Here is a 6,805-nt window from a genome sequence, read left to right as displayed (position 1 = left end):
TTTCTTTTAAGCAAAATATTTATGCCGATTTAGATTTCACTTTTACTGTTCTGGTTTTATTTCACTTAAAGCAGTCACGTTTTTTCAGACAGCTGAGAGCCACATTGCTGGGGAGTTCCTGATGCGGCTGGGTTATATAATCTGACTCAAACTGGGCCTCAACCCAGAGAGGTCAACATGTTCTTTATTTGATTGGTCTTTTAGGCATTTAAACGCACATGCATATTTGAAAGAAAAAGTCTATTAGAAAGGTTACTAGAGTCAGCTTGAATATTTCGTCATGCAAATTCAAATGGATTCTTCCCCTCTCCCGGTTGTTCTGGGGTGGAGGGGGGGAACAGGCTTTCTTCCTCCTGAGCACTATTTTGAGGTGAGCAAACGACTGAAGGGAAAGCTGTGTCCAAAGGGGTCGCCGGATTTTTTTTCTTTTTTTAAATTTTTTTGTAAGTTGTTTAATGCTGTGAACCGCGCATCTGGCGGTTGTGCCCAGGTAAGGTAGAAAGCGTCAGGCCACTTCCCGCAGAAGTTTCCACCAGGGCGCGGCCCACTCGGGGCCGCACTCCCCTGACCCTGTCGTTAGACCTCTGTGCCAAGGGGTCGCCCTCAACCCCTGCTTGGCCTCCAGGTCCAGGTCTGGCGTTCCGGAAGGTGGGCGCTGACCTGGGCCGTGAGAGTTCAGGGGAGGGGATAGGAGCCCCCAAAGACAGAGAGGGAGGCGGGGGGTGAGGGAAGGGGGTTGCGCGACGACGTCGTAAGTGATGCTGAGAATCACCCCGAAGGCCCCGCACCCGAACATTCAGAGGGGCAGATTTCTTGGTCTCCCCTCTCCTGTCCCGTCCCCTCTGCTCCAGGAGTGACCATTTTTCCCCAAGAGTGGGGACACGGATTGAAGGCCGGAGTTCCAGCCAGAAGCTCTAGTTCTGCGCGGGCCAGATGGAGCTGTTTCCGTTGCACAGACGACGTTCACACCTTCCCATCGCTGGGCGTGGCGAGGAGGGGCTGCCCCGGGCTGCGCGCTCTTTGCGCCCAGGGACAGGGCCTGGGGACATCTGAGGGAAGTGATTCGGGGGGCTGCCGCCCACCGAGAGGGGCAGGCTTCGACAGTGCCCCCCTGCTCCACACGCCCGGCGCCTCGCCGGCCCTCCCTGAAGGCGTCCAGGCGGCTGTCCCGCGACACCTTCCACCGAGCGTCCGCCAGCAGCTGGACCCCGCTCTCCAATGGTCGTCGCCGCCCGGTCCCCGGGGCTCCCGCACGCCGGACCAGGCGCGAAGGTCACCGCCTTGTACCACCTTGGGCTGCCCGTCCATTTCCAAGAGGCAGTCGGTGGGGAGAGGGGAGCGGGGGCGCTGTGTTCCCTTCCCTCTCATCACCACCCTCCCACCTTCCAGCGGTTTCTGAAAGTGAGTTAAGGGAAGCAAAAGTCACTCTTCTTTCCGGAGGCATCAGAAGAGTTTAGGAAAAGGTTGGAGGGTCTCTCTGTCTGTCTATCCGTCTCTCTCTCTCTCTCTCTCCAACCCCCTCTTCTCCTCCCTTCTCTCTCTCTTTCTCTCTGCCTCCTTTTGTCCCTGCTTATCCATTTATTGATTATCTTTCTAATGTATTGATTATTACCTGCCCACTCATTCCCCTTTCCATCCATTTCCGAAATAAGAAATCGCCCTCTGCCCTGCTTCTCCTCCCAGTGTGAAACATACACTCAGCCTTTGGGCTCGGCCCGCAGAACAGAACTGGATTTACATTTATAAAGCAACAGGGTTGAGGTGAAGGCAGCCTAGGGGCACGCACCCCTTCCTCACCTACTCCCCGACCCTTGCCCCGCTATGCCTCACTAGAGGTGCCTTGTGGTGGTATTGGAATCACCGAGAACCGAATTCACTGAATTAAGGAAGGATTGTGGCTGCAACTAAGTTCACAGAATTTTTTATCTAAAAATACTCACTTTGGTGAGAGTTTCCCCAGCTTTTTTTAAAAAGGGGGAATTGTAAAAATACAGAACAGCCCAGAGAAGAACTTAAGAAACTCCTTGTGCCTATCACTCAAAATTTACAAACGTTAGGAACTTGTAGTTTATTCGAGGTGTTTTTGTTGTTGTTGCTGTTCCCCCACCTGTCCCCAGGAACTGAGTTTCCTGTTCTTCCTCTCTGCCTGGGTAGCGGTCATTCTCTCATTCTCTTCTCTCTCTTTCCTTTCTTATATTTCGTCGTCCTTTTTCTTTTTTCCTTCTCCCACCATCTCCACTACCCTTCCTTTTCCACCCATTCCCCACGGGCTTCCTTCTTTCTGGAAAATATACTTGGAAGAGCAGTTTGGTGATTGACAGGGACCTGGGGAGGGAAAAAAGAGAGAGAGAAAGAGAGAACCAATGACAGACCCAAGCTGCCCGAGATGACCCCTCCCCCCCGGGTCTGGTTGGGGAAAGGATGGGTAGTGTAAGGGAGGGGTCCTGCAGATCAACTGGAGATACCTGAAGCTGACTTTGCGCTTTGAGTTTTCACATCCCAATCTTCACAGGCCAGGTCTTTTCAAATGCCTTTTTAGGGAGTGGCAGGAGGGCTTTTTTTTTTTTAATTATAAGAGAAAAAGGTCTTCAAACAGAAAATTCTAAATGATTTGCAGTTGACATAAATTTCTAGCAGTAGATCATTTGCTTATTATTTTTGGCATGTCGTGAATGTCAAGAATGAGAGAACCAAAAAAAAAAAAAAAAAAAAAGCTCCCACTCTGTTAAAACTTAGCAGTCCTGTTAGAAAAATAAAGCAATGGATTCTTTACTAGGAGTTACACACTCTACCCCAAATGAAACAAATGTCAGAGGGGGTAACAAAGTGGAAAAAGTGTAAAGTGAATTTCAAAGGGCTCCATAGTAAAGCGCAATCTGAGATTCACAGAGAAGTAGAGACGGATAAGACAGGAATTAGGTCATCTCGTCCAGACCCCAGGAAATATGTCTAGATCAAAGCCTGCTCTGTTAGAATAAACAAAACAGGACCCATTGGACCCTACCAATATTTTCATGTCCGTGCTAAGAGCTGCTAATCTAACCAGCTCTATTTGATGAAAGGGGGTAAAAATTACAACTGTAAAAATGACGACGTAATAAATGTCCTCTCAACTCTTAAAGGAAGATAAAGATTTAGATTGGAGCTAAAAAGTAACAAGATCCAGGCCCAGATCAACACAAACTTCCTGGAATTTTAGCAGTAAGTAAATTATCTAATCCTAGCCATTGTTCCCTCCCTGCTGCCACCCTCACTCCCACCCATCCCGTGCACCCCATGCAATTGAGTATGCCAGATGATTTACATTAAAAATTTGTTAAATTTTAACTGCAGTCTGAGGACATTGCAGGAGGCCTTTGGGGTTCACTTCTTTGGCATTCCTTAAAGACCCACCGGTTTTCTGTCCCCTACCAACCCCAACGTGGACTGCCCCCCAGGCAGTTGTTGGGGTAGCAGGCTGGACTTCTTTGTGTGGATGCTTTAGTTAAGCCCAGTCTTAAAATTTGGGCTCTCTTTCCACTGTGAAGGGCAGATGGACAGAGGCCTGGCGCGTGTGTCCCATCAGCCTGGCTTGGGGTCCACACAGTTCGGCAGCTCGTTGATACTTTCGCAGCTAAGCTCAAGTACTGTGTAAGTACTGGGTAAGGCTTTCTTTCACCACTGACTTGATGGCCTTCAACCAACAACCAGGGAACATTCGATAGGTAGAAACATCTACAAAAAAGGACAGGAAATCCCAGAGAAGGAAAATTGGCCCAGGCTAAATCCCGGGTTGTAGTAGTTCCTTACTGAGCCGGGCTTCCTCTTAACTGTTTAAACATAGGACTTGGCTCCTCTCATGTTTCTGTGTCCATCTGAGCTCAAGTTGAACAAAGACTAGTGGGCCGCGTGTCAACCTGGCTCCAGTGCTTTCTGAAGCTAGGGACTACGACAAAGGGGGTGGTGAGTGTGACTGGCTTTTCTGAAGGCCACCAGGAACAGACCATTTTCTGTGTGTGGCCCCTGGCTGCTCACCTAGCCAAGGGCAATTCCAGGATCTGCTTTTTACTTACATTCTGCAGAGGGCTTTGAAGACAAGTGAAACTGCATTGGAGGCCACACACAAGTCAATCCTTCCTTATGAGACCCAGACTGGGACCTAGTCCAGCTGCACCAGGCATAGCTGAATCCTGACACAGTACAGTCTGTTAGGTCATGGATGACATCATCTTGTCATCACAACTACATTCAGGATGAGGTCCTGGAAGTCACCTGGAAACATGGGTAAACATGTACACATGGTAGACCCCTGCTCCTGAGATTAGGGCCAGACAAAACATAACTATACTAATCAGCCTGCAGACCTGCTTCTGTATTCACAATTTGGAATTCTCCGTGTCTCATCTAGCTTGTGATCATAACAATCCCTTTAACAGATGACAAAACTAAGGCCCTGAGAGCAAAGAAGGAACATTTGGACACCAGGAGACCTGGAGCTATCACTAGCCTGAATGCTAACTTTGGGCATTTGGCAATCATTGCCTGATCCATGGTACCATTCCCCAGACTGTACCATGAGAGGTTAGACTTCTATCAATAGGCTCCAGTAGCTTCCTTCAGACTCTTGCCATGTTTATAACTACATTAGTGGAATCTCATCTTTACTTTCACTTATTGAATAATTTAAGCTAACTCCCCTTTTAACACTTAAGTATATTTATTTCAAAAGGAATGGGAAACATTACATTCATTTATCTCCAGTAGTCTTTCTAATCCTGTGCCAGAGAAACCCTTATAGTGCAGAATGGCTTTACACTGGTGATGTGCCCCAAATTCAAAGTAATCTGAACAGATCCTGCTGCTTCATTCATCAACACCCTTTCTGGGTTCCCTTCTAACCAGCTGTCTCTTGTTTCAGACAAGCATGAGGTCTGTAGGTCTTAAAGAGTTTTATTTAAGCCCCATCTCCCCCTGCCCATATCTGTCAATACACACCTTTGACCTGGCCCAGAGTTTTCCAAACTGCAGGATGTGACCCATTAGTGCAATAAGAAATCAGTAGAATGTATCATCACTAGAAATATTTTTTTTAATATAATAGGACAGAAAATATCAGAGTATATCACATATAGTAAGGGTAAGTGGTGTCTTGTGAAGCTTTTGTTTCAGTTATATATATGTGTGCACTGGGCATGGTGCCATTCTTAGCGTGAGTTGACATCCCAAAAGTTTGAGCCGGGCATGGTGGCTCAGGCTTGTAATCCCAGAACTTTGGGAGGCCAAGGAGGGCGGATCACCTGAGGTCAGGAGTTCGAGACCAGCCTGGCCAATGTGGTGAAACCTCATCTCTACTAAAAATACAAAAATTAGCCAGGCGTGGTGGCGAGCGCCTGTAATCTCAGCTACTCGGGAGGCTGAGGCAGGAGAATGGCTTGAACCTGGGAGGCAGAGGTTGCAGTGAGCCGAGATTGTGCCATTGCACTCCTGCCTGAGCGACAGAGCAAGACTCCGTCTCAAAAAAAAAAAAAAAAAAAAAACACACAACAACTTTGAAACAGGCCAGGCGCAGTGGCTCTTGCTCTGTAATCCCAGCACTTTGGGAGGCCCATTGCCTGTGGGCAGGCAATGTGGGCAGAATGTGGGCAGATTGCCTGAATCCAGGAGTTTGAGTTTGAGACCAGCCTAGACAACATGGTGAAACCCTGTCTCTACAAATAATACAAAAATTAGCCTGGTGTGGTGGCATGTGCCTGTAGCCTCAGCTACTCAGGAGGCTGAGGTGGGAGGATCATTGAGTCTGGGAGACAGAAAGTGCAGTGGGCCAAGATTGCACCACTGTACTCCAGCCTGGGTAACACAGCAAGACTCTGTCTCAAAAAAATTTTTTTTTTAAAGTTTGAAACATAAAGAAATGAGAACTATTTGAGATGATGGATATGCTAATTACCCCGCTGTGATCACTATACATTATATGTATCAAAACATCACTATGTACTCCATACATACAACTATTATTTATCATTTAAAGAATAAAAGCTACAATAATATTAATTACACATAATTCTTGGTTTAAAAAAGTTTGAAAGCTATTGACAAAGACTCTGAAAGATATGGTTATTCTCTCTGTTTCTCAGCTGAAACACAGAACCAGGATCCTCAAGAGAGTGGACTGACACTCAGGTTTTTGAGGATGGAGAGAGCAGGGGTGAAGACACAGGAAGATGAAGTGGGTTCCTGAGTCTCTTTGCCATCACTCATCCACTGTGCAGTTTTCTAGCTGCTACTTCTGCGAGGAAAGAGGCCAGCGCTGGCTCCTGGCGCTGGCTTGTGTGTGTTCTCCCCTCGTAGGCTGCTTCCACATGGAGGATTTTAATAGCAGTTCGTCGTCAAGGGGATTTCTCCTTAAACACACACTTGAGTGCAGAAGGGGAAACAAAAACCTTGAGCAGGAAAGCTTAATGACTGCAGCAAGCAGCACTGTCTCTTTAAGATCCCTCCCCCATTGGTAATTGGGCCCAGCTCTTGGGTAACTAAGATAACATCCCTCCCAAATCCTGCCATTTCTAGGCATCCTTAGTCACTGTGTTAACTGTAGGGTTTAGCATAGCCTAATAGTATAAAGTACCAAGAAGTCATTCCTAGAAAAGTCCTTTTAGAAATGCTGCTCTGATAGGGAGGTTGTCTGAGGACTTCAACAAAGATAAGATTCCACCTCTAACACGCACACACACACACACACACACACACACACTTATTTACCTAAATGTCCAGAGCTAGGAGTGACCAGTGAGGAACTTCTTTGGATATATAGAGGTTGGTCTGAGTT

Source organism: Macaca fascicularis, chromosome 20 (genome assembly GCF_037993035.2).
Source record: "Macaca fascicularis isolate 582-1 chromosome 20, T2T-MFA8v1.1".
Taxonomy (NCBI): Eukaryota; Metazoa; Chordata; class Mammalia; order Primates; family Cercopithecidae; genus Macaca; species Macaca fascicularis.
The sequence above is the reverse complement of the archived record's forward strand: the minus strand, read 5'-3'. Positions refer to the sequence as shown.